At 38.4% G+C, this 10,622-nt stretch overlaps 1 pseudogene; it reads right to left on the bottom strand.

Annotated features, from left to right (window-relative positions):
• Positions 1–152: 152 nt before the first annotated feature.
• On the bottom strand, positions 153–2,640 carry LOC114611542 (annotated as a pseudogene).
• Positions 2,641–10,622: the final 7,982 nt, after the last annotated feature.

The raw sequence follows: 10,622 nt of genomic DNA, 5'->3' as shown, positions 1-10,622 counted from the left end.
AAAGAAAGAAAGAAAGAAAGAAAGAAAGAAAGAAAGAAAGAAAGAAAACAAAGGAAAGAAAAAAGTAGGAAAGAATAGAGAAGTAGAAGGGGAGGGAAGGAGGGAGGGTGGAAGGAAGGAAGAACTGCAGCATTCTGAGGATTTTTTTTTTCCAGGGGTGGTAATATGTATATTAAATTTCATATGTATGCACAGGGGGAGGCCATCCTTGCAGCAGGATCTACAAGTTCCAACCCAGAGACAATGCAATGAGTTTCCAAGTCCACTTAAGACAACAGAGTCTGGCTGCTGCCCTTTGACATAGATTTCCTCCTTTTTGCTGGTGGGGGCCTGGTGGAACTGTGGGGAGACACAGTGGGGGCTGAGGGTCCCTTGGGGACAGCATCCTCTTTCAGGGAAGCAGCTCTCTTGACGGGCTGCTCTGATAACTGCTGCTTTACTTTCTGTATCTTTTTGGCTTTCCCAAGAGACTGAGGCCTTGGGGTGGCACAGATTTCAGAAGGAGCTGGCACAGCAGGTGTTCCCGAGTCCTCGCCCTCGGGAGGGGCGCTGTGCTTTGGGACAGCAGCTTCCTTGGAGGGCTCCCGTTTTGGTCCCTGTTGCTTCGGCTTCCCATCCCTCTTCCGTTTCCCAGTCACTTTGCCTTTCCCGTCAGACTGACTGCTTTCCAGGGGCCTAGCAGACTCTTGAACATTTGGGACGGAAGGTTCAGTGGACAAGCCTGGCCCTTTGGAGACGCCGTTCATCTTCTGGAAGGGCTTCTTGGAATGCTGCTGTCTCACCAACTGTTGCTTTGCTTTTGCAGCCCCGTGAGCTTTCTTGGAGGGCTGGCTACTGTTCTCAGACTTTGGAGTGACCTGATGCTTCAGGTCAGGTTCTGCAGGGGTAGCGGCAGCCAAGTTTCCTGTGTGGGGCTGGGGGATAGAATTGGAAAATTTCTTGAACTTGGCGATAAAGAAACCATCCATATTGTGAGTGTGAGGATAGACGCGTCGGGTGGAACGCAGAGAGGGGTGGAAGCGCCTTTCCCGGAAGCGGGTAAAACCTTCCTGGCCGAAGTCCAGGCCGGTGGGCACCAGCCGTACATTCCTCTTCTTCAAGGCGTAGTCTACCACCCACTCGTTCTCTTCCACCGTAATGGAACAGGTGCAGTAGACCAGGTAGCCTCCAGTCTTGGAGGCAGCGTTGACTGAGTCAATAGCACTGAGCAGCAGTTCCTTCTGAAGGTGGGCACAGCGCTGGATGTCCTTCTCATCCTTGTTGGTCTTCACAGCAGGGTCTTTGGAGATGACTCCTGTGCCACTACAAGGAGCATCCAGAAGCACGCGATCAAAGCCCCCAACCACCTTGGGGAACTGGCGCCCATCGTAGTGGCTGACGATGGTGTTGGTGACTCCCAGCCGGTGGAGGTTGCCCACGACACTCTTGAGCCGCTCTGCATTGGCGTCATTGGCAAGGATCACACCCGTGTTCTTCATTAGCTGAGCTATGTAGCTGGTCTTCCCTCCAGGAGCACAACACATGTCTAAGATCCGCTCATGCTCCTGAGGTGCCAGGGCCATGACAGGCAGCATACTCGAAGCTCCCTGCAGCATATAGTGTCCAGCCAGGTACTCGGGAGTAGCACCAATAGGCACTGAAGAATCATATACTACAAGTCCAGACTTTGACCACTTTCCTAGTGGATCCAGATTAACCCCACGATTGATCAGAGCCTGAGCAAGGTCTCGGCGACGGGTTTTCAAGGTGTTGGTCCGAAGGGTGACTGGCCTGGGCACCTCATTAGCTTCTAGAAACTCTATCAACTCAGACAGAGGGAAGAGCTCCATGAGCTTGCTCAGCAGGAAGTCTCCGTAAGAATAGTAAGTGGCCAGATCCTTCTGAAGCCGACTCAGATACTCAGTTCGAGACCGGCCTTCTTCTCGCTGAGCCCCAAAATCCCGAAGCACTCCTACTATATCCTGGATCCGCTTGTGAACGGATTGCAGGTCTGGAGCCTTGGCATCCTGGTCAGTATCACCAGCAGGGGGCAGCACAAAGCCTTCCTCATCTTCCACATTAATCTGCAAATCCCCCTCTGCTTTGTCATCCTTTCTGGGGTGGGACTCAGGGGAAACACCATCATCTTCATCAGTGTCCTCTTCACTCCACTGGGCCCCAGCTGCGGCGTCCTGGGCCTTCTGCTTCAGAGCGGCTCTTTCAATAGGCAACAGCTTTTCCTCCTCACCCTCTGAGTTAGAGTCAGCTCCATAGTCATCCACCATATCTTCACTACCGTCCTCAGAGCCCCAAAGGTCCCCCTGGGTCACCACACCATCTTCCTCGGAGTCTTCCTCCTCATCCCCATCACTGTTTTGAACTGGTGCTGGGCGTTTTTTACCTCGACCCTGAACTGCTCCTTTGGATAACTCTCCAGGCAATGTTTTGATCCCAGGAGACTTATGTGGCTTAGGGACATCAACAGACCCTGCCCTCCTCTTGGCTGCCCTCTTCCGGGCACGGCTCGACAGCCTCTTGAAATTCTCATCGTCAGCTGCAGGCAGAAATCTGACCAGTTCTGTCTCCGCACCCTTCTGTTTTCGGGCCTTTCGGCCGGGTCCACGTTTCTCCTTCTTCGTAGGATCCAACTTGCGCCCCATGATAACTAAAGCAAAGAAAAATGAGGGAAGGTGACGTTGTGGATGCTGAAAAGGCCATTCTGAGGATTTTTAAGAATCTCATAGCACCTCATTCTTTCTACACATCCTCAGTTTTATCACTGTGTGCTGGGTTGCTTCCAAATATATGTAAACTGCTGTTTCCTGGGAACACGATAGGAATAATCTAGCCTTTTCTGAAATTAATGAAAACTTACGATCTGCCCAAACAGAACTGTTGTATGAATATGAATATGGCTGTGCATGCAGAGCCAGAAGCCTTCAACAACGAGCTGACAAATTGCTGAGACAGCTGCCCCAAAACACTCCCCTTCTTTGGCCCTTGTTGCTTAATCTTTCAAGTTTTCCTTAATGATTTCATCATTTCTGTGCTTCTCAAACTCAGTATTAATTTTTACCATTTTCCTTAAAATTCCTTTGTTTCCAGTTATTTTTATTCCATCCTGTTCTTGTGGAACAGATCCCCCAAGCACATAAAGGAAACGGGAATGATAATAACGGCACTGTTAAGTGGATGATTTAATAAGCTCAGGACAATTTTGACAATTTTGTAAAGAATAGTATTTGTCTACTTTGTGATGAAAGATTTCTCTCAATATATTCTACACTCTTAAGTCAAATATAACACGAATGGATTATAAGTGTTGTTAAAACATAAAAAGAATTAAATGGTTTAAACAATTCAATTCTAAAGCTGGGCTTTAAGTCCTCTGCTTTTATATGCGGACTATTTTCAAATAATAGACTCTTCCTGGGAGCCATAAAATGTTCCTACTTAGTAGGAGACTGGTAATATTTTTTTTCTTTGTCTGTTTGAAGGCATTAAACCTGCATTTTGTATGCTATTATATCCTTCTAAATTCTTGCTCTTTCAAGTTAAATGTACATTCAATTAGACAGAAACAGGAACCTATTTTTTAATAACACAGTTACTACTAACTGTAGACCTAGACACACATTATTCTAGAAAACTCTACAGTAGAATTTAATTCACCACTAGCTTCTAAAATAATTCTTCCATATTTTGTGCGTAAAGGTAGATATGGGAACACACACACACACACACACACACACACACACACACAAGAAGTATAAATGAGTGTATTATTTCTTACTGACATTCCATTTCCCAGCTTGTAATTTTTGAAGCATTGAAAACAGCACCACCATGAAGAGATTACATTTTTCTCTATTTCCTGCCCATCAGAAAATGGCTGTCATCACATTGCTGTATCTTTAAAGGTTTTTTTTCTCCACTTGTATCTATTCTCTTAGATTCGCTCATTAAGATCTTATTGGCTGCATATAATCTAACACTCAGTGACTTTCATTTTCAAGTAATCTGTTGTTGGCTATCCTAATCTACTATACTCTATTACTCTGTTTATTAATCTATACATGATTCTGGAAATCAAAATTTTCAAAGTCATTTAGTTTCTCGTATCACTTTTAACATTTAGAGGCCAAGAGAAGTAAAAAAAGTACAATATAATCTGCACCAGGATAAACTTTGGATCATTATAAGAAAATCCTGAGTTATTTTTCTCTACTATTAATGCTTCAAAACCAAATGAAAGTTTAATGGGAAAATCAAAAGCAGAAAACAAAAACAGTCAAACAAACAAAACAAAGCTAAACAATAGGTTTCGGGCTCTTGATTAGGAAGCAAACATATGAACATGCCTTGGAGAAAAATTCAGAATGCTTGCCCAAAGGAAAATTAAATAAATGCAGTTCTTATGAAACTTGTTACTTTCTAGGAAACTTAGATAATAATCAACTCAACAAAATTTTCCTAAGATATTTTAAAAAGAAACTCTTTCTTAAAAGCGGCAATTAGAACATATTATCTGATTTTTCTTTAAATGTGCTTTGGCCAAATTTATACATGACTGCACATGCATACAGCATATCAGCCTTTTGACAACAAGGTCTTTGTTTAAAGAATCTTTATGTATATTGGAGTAGATGGTTCATAGCTTCATTAATTTTTCAATACTGAACTTTAGATTTCATTTGGTTATGTGTAAGTCGTATCTCAATAAATGCTATTAGCATAAGTCACAATTATAAAGTCATGCAAATTAAGCTTTCTAAAATACTATTTAAATATCAAGTAAAGCGTAAATACCAATCCAAGTCCAATACTAACACTGCTCTCAGGTGAGCTTATCAGTTGCCATTTAAAACTGGTGACCATAATACCAATCTTAAATGATATCAGAAAACAATATAAACTCACATTGTCAAAATAGTGTCAGTCAATTACGTCCTGGTATTGATGATGATGATGATGTGATAATGGCGATATTTGTGATGGTTCAGTCATACATCTCATGTGGTTATTATGAGTCCATCCTAAACTTGATGTAAATACAACTAAAAGAACAAAATTTTTCCAAAAGTCAAATAACATTGCTGAATGACAGAGCATACATTCACATTCAAATAGTTACCTTAACCACCTGTACTTGCAAGATGCTATCTCATATTCCTTACACATATGTATAATTCACAATTAGATTGCATTTTCAAAATGTAGTTAGAATTATTACTTAAACATACAACATTTTGAGGTATGTCAAAGTAAATAAAAAGAGCTGAATCTCCTTAAAATTACACATCACTGCGCCAGAAGAGACAGAATCAGTCATATGAAAAGACCAGGAAAGGACAGTAAGAAATGCTTCAAAGAGATGAGGTTAATTACAGGTTGTTATTTAAAACACGAAAAGCACACAACAATATTTCAATCACCCAAACAAGATAGTAAACAAGAAAAATAAATAATTAAGAAGTGTCCAACCATCTTTGGTATGCAAGTTACTGGAAATGCATAACCAGAATGCCAAAACATGCTGCTATAAAGAATTAGATATCACCCTACCCAGAAGTACATAAGTACAGTCCACCACTACCACAGTGATTACAAAATTAATTCTATTTCATCCTATTCTGTCTCACAATGGATGGGTAGAATGCAGACTACTGATAATGCCAACTTGTGACAAGGAGTAATTTTTTTTGTTTTGAAATGTGACATCATCATATTGAAAAATGCTTTGACAAGTTTTTTGAACACTCAACTTAATATTCCCATGTAAAACAACAAGTTAAATTCTTATTCACTCACATGAGTTAAAAATACACATTGAAAACAGAACATACAAAATTCTGCACATGAATGTGTACAGCAACTTCATTCATAGTTGCCAAACTTTAGATACAACCAAGATGTTAAGTGAAGATATAAACAAATCATGGGACATGCTGATAATGGAATGCCAATTAATGCTGAAAACAGTGACATTTCAAACCATAATAATATGATGAGGAATCTCAGATTCATATAACTAAAGGAAACAAGCCAGTCTGATAACCTATGCACTCTATGATTATACTTCTCTGCAGAGGTGGAATAGGCACAAGCACAGAGACCCTAAAGTAATCAGTGATAATGAATACAAGAAAGAGATAACTACTCAAACCTTTGAGAAGATTTGGGGAAGAAAAACTATGCTGTGGCATAATGTAATAGTGATAATTGTTTTATACTTGACTAATATGCCAAATATAAAACATCATGAACGAGCATTACACACCCCATGGACTTCAGGTGATAATGGTTTGCCCATAAAAATGTAACTTCTTGATGGGGTATGCGAATGGGAGAGGGTATGTGTGTACAGGACAAGAGATAGGAGAAATTTTACCATTGATTTTCCATTTAATTTTGCTGAAAATGTAAACTACTTCAAAACATTATCTATATTAAAATACTTCAATTTTTCTTCCTTATTTATTGAAAATAGATTCTTCTTTTATATAATGAATTCTCTTGACCATAGTTTTTTCTCTCTCTGCTCCTCCCAGCTCCCCAAAACCACTCCTTCCCCCAGACCATTGCCCTTCTGTTCCAGTTCAAAAGAGAGCAGGTCTCAAAAGTCAACAAACAAATATGACCCAAAAAAAGATAAAATAATACAAGGGAAAGGCCCTCCTATCAAGGCTGGACAGGGTAACTCAACAGGATGGAAAGACTCTCAAGAGCAGGCAAGAGTCAGAGAAACACTCATTGCCACTGATAGAAGTTCCAAAACCCACCGAGCTAACAGCTACAACATATATACCAGGGACCTGGAACAGATCATACAAGCCCTGAACTTGTTGCTTCAGTCTGTGTGAGCCCAAATGAGAACTGTTTCCTTGATTTGGTTGACTACATTCTCTTGCTATCCTCCTTCCCCTCTGACTCCTAGAATGTTTATTTCCCCTCTCTCAATGGACCAATTGGAGAACTCCATTTTATCCCGTCTTCATAATGTCTGGCTATGGGACTCTACACCAACTGCCTGAGGAAGCCTCTCTGAGGGCGACTGGACAAGGCACTGATCTATCAGTATGACAAAATATCATTAGGAATCATTTCATTTGAAATTTTTTGCCAGTCTATTTTGGTTACACTGTGATTCCATGGACTATAGCAGATAATTCAAGTGCCTTTTTGGATTTGGATTCAATATCTTAAACTTATCTGATATTAGTAGGCATTTAATATGTAATTTTAAATCATTTGTGCCTAGTTGATACAAATTTATTTGAGGGCTATACAAAATACAGTGGAAGCTTGAATTAGTATTTACCCTGGAGTGATAAAATTTAAATCAACTAGTTAAATCCAAATTAAATCAACTAGAATCTTAGTAAACAATATATTTATTAAAATAAAATAGGACATATCAGCCACATTGAAGAAAAACTTCAATTCTGGTAAATATGGTGCTATAATTAACCACAGCAGTTCTCAACCTGTGCATCATTAGCTGTTTAGGGGTTGCCTATGAAAATACCAGAAAACACACATATATTTACATTACAATTCATATACTAGCAATATTACAGTTAAAAATAGCAACAAAAATATGTTTATATTTGGGGGTCACTCACACAAGAGGAACTGTATTAAAGGGTCACAGCATCAGGAAAACTTGAGAACCACTGATTTAACAAGTAATCGTTTTATGCTCTCAAATCATCAACAGTGTCTAGATCGATGTAGATGTTTGTTTGCATCCAACTTTGAGAAAAAAAGTGCTTACATAAATTTAAGAAATCCAAGATTTGTTGTTTATTCCACAACTGCATATCTGATATCTACAGCCCTCTGAACTAATTCAATATTGGAGAAGAAATGAAAATAGAAACTCCTTAGGCAAGCACAAAACTATGGGGAAGAGAAACGTGATATGAAAGCCTAGTCAAGCAGAAATGCCCAGAATGCGCCTTACTTACACACTTTCTGAAGGAAAGGAATCCTTCTTCGCTTGGGAAAGTGACTATAATGGAGAATATTGAGTGGAAAACCTAAAGCAGAGCCTCTGGACAAACCAGCCCTAGTGAGATTTTCACCTCTGTCTGTGACCATCTGTCAGTCTAATCTATCCCTTCACTCAGCACATGTATTGCATGAAAGATAAGTAGGTGCCAAATATCACTTATGACTGTCACACCAGGGTCAGGACTGTTTTAACAATACTGGCCTCAAGACACAGACGTGCTTAGAACATGTGTAAACATTGTAGCAGATTATTTATTTGAGGTGAAATTCTAGCATTTATAAGACATGTTCACAGAATTTTTGAGCAAAGAATCCATCCCCAAACATCCCAGGGAAGGCAGATTTGGCAGCAGTTGGTACTTTGAAGAGGAGCCCTGGGCAAATGTGCTCTGCAGCTGTAAGTATTACAGAAAGGACAGTCAGAAAGCACAGTGCTGCTCCAGTAGAATAAATGGGCTTAGCTAGGTGCAGAAAAGCCTACAGTTGTGAGTCATTTTCTCTGAAGTTGGCATATTGACTGTCACAGAAAAATTAAGGGTAGAATAACTTTAAAATACTCTTTATTTAGTATTAGATTGATTTAAGTGTTTTGACTAAAAATGGAGTCAAATAATTTTAAAAAGGAAATTATTTCTATCCCCCCAATTTGCAAACCTAAAAATATATCTTCATTTCTCCCCATCCCTTCATCACCTGCATATGTGTACACAAGTTGGCATATTTGTACCACAGTGTGGTGTAAAGATTAGAGAGTGCAACCTTAGCATGGCATGAGGGCTTTGGGAATTGAATGTAGCAAGACAGGATTTTTGCTGGCACCTCTAGTAGCTGAGCCATTATATACTGTAAAACTATACCATTATACCATTATATACTGGAAAACTCTCTCTCATACGTACAAAGAACAACTCCTCTTATATTTTGGAAAATATAAGAGAAATATATTAGAAATTTATGCATGAATATATGGATGCATTTTTGTTATGAAGTTTCTCTACATACAGTGCAATTTTTACACAGGAGCTATAGAATGTCTGTTATATATATATACATAATATATATATATATATATATATATATATATATATATATATATATAATTAAACATTTGATTATATTTTCTCATATTCTAAACTGTTATTTTCAGGTTCACCATGAGTCAATTATCTCTCTTTTAAAGTCTAAACTTTAAGGTATGCTATTACTTCTATGGAAAAGTAATAAGATATTTATATAATTCCTATGGTGTCATTCAATAATTCCCCACAACTGCCCTCATGAGATCTGTCTAATCTTAATGACATCGGTGGATCCTGCCTTACTTGTCTATGTGTCCCCTGGTACTAGTTCAGATTTCCTTGTTATAATACAAACTCCATTCATTTCTTTAAAATGTTTGTTTCTGAATTACTGTCATTAAAGGGATTTTGAGTTTTTTAATACATATGGGAGCTGAGGAACAAGTCTTTCAGTTCTTCTTCAACATATTCACAATTCCAGCCTCATAATGAGCAGTTTTTGAATGATTGACACTTTAAAGGAATCTCCGTTTTGTGCATGTGTCTTATCTAAGTTGAAGGGGAATCAAAATTAAACACATATTTGTAATCTTGTGAAAAGTAAGATAAATACAGGACTCACCTGTGACTAATATCTGTCTAAAAATGAATTAACAAATGACTAATTTATTTTAGCTACTCAGTTTCTGTACCTATATGCATAGCATATATGCCAAGAACTGAAGGAATTGTCTGAGCCACAGTGCCAGGTTCTATGAAACTTGTGTTTGCAGGAGACTAATATCTGCATAGATTATTTTACAAATCAAATGCAGTGGGGAACTAACAACTAGCAGTTTACGATAACTTCAGCATAATTCTAAAATCAGATTATAAAAATATATTCTTTAACCTTGAAAATATTTTATTTAAAATTTCTATCATCCTTCTTCTGACGATATATCCCAAAGTCTGAACCACAGTTGACTCTGATAAACAGAAATCATTAAAAATAAACACATGAATAAGTATGTGTGGGGGTGTGACACAATGTATCGAATGTACTTTGTATAAACTGTATTTAATAATCACTTCTCATCTTAAAAGAAAACAGTCAAATCTATATGAACTACAGATTTTTTTACACCATTCTTTATGTATTCTATTTACTTTGTTTAAAAGAAACAATATTTGTAATTTTTTTTTATTCCCAGATAACATACATCTGTATCGCTGGCTAATGTAATGTAAGGGAGGAATAAAGATGAAATGGAAACATCTTCCTCTTCTGGTCATGATATCTCTCCTCACTCTATCAAAAAAACATCTTCTTCTGGCCCAGCTTATTCCAGGTAAGTAGGATGCTTTTGTTCCATTAATGTTAAACCTTTCTTTGTTGTTTTGTTTTCATTTAAAATTTTATTTTATCATAAGTGTCCTAAGCAAAATATCTTCATGTTCTGTGTAACCCATATGTCTGTGTGAGTGATTGCTTTAGAGTATGTATGTGTTGAAAAGTTTCAGGACAGAAGTGACTATTTGAATACATAATTCTTCAAGAAAGCCTACAAGATGCACTTATTGTTGATAAAGCATAGAATAATTAAGTGAATTATGTGCTGAAAGAGA

Source organism: Grammomys surdaster, unplaced genomic scaffold, assembly GCF_004785775.1.
Source record: "Grammomys surdaster isolate TR1022 unplaced genomic scaffold, NIH_TR_1.0 126115, whole genome shotgun sequence".
Classification (NCBI taxonomy): Eukaryota; Metazoa; Chordata; class Mammalia; order Rodentia; family Muridae; genus Grammomys; species Grammomys surdaster.
This window is presented reverse-complemented; position numbering and strand designations above follow the sequence as displayed.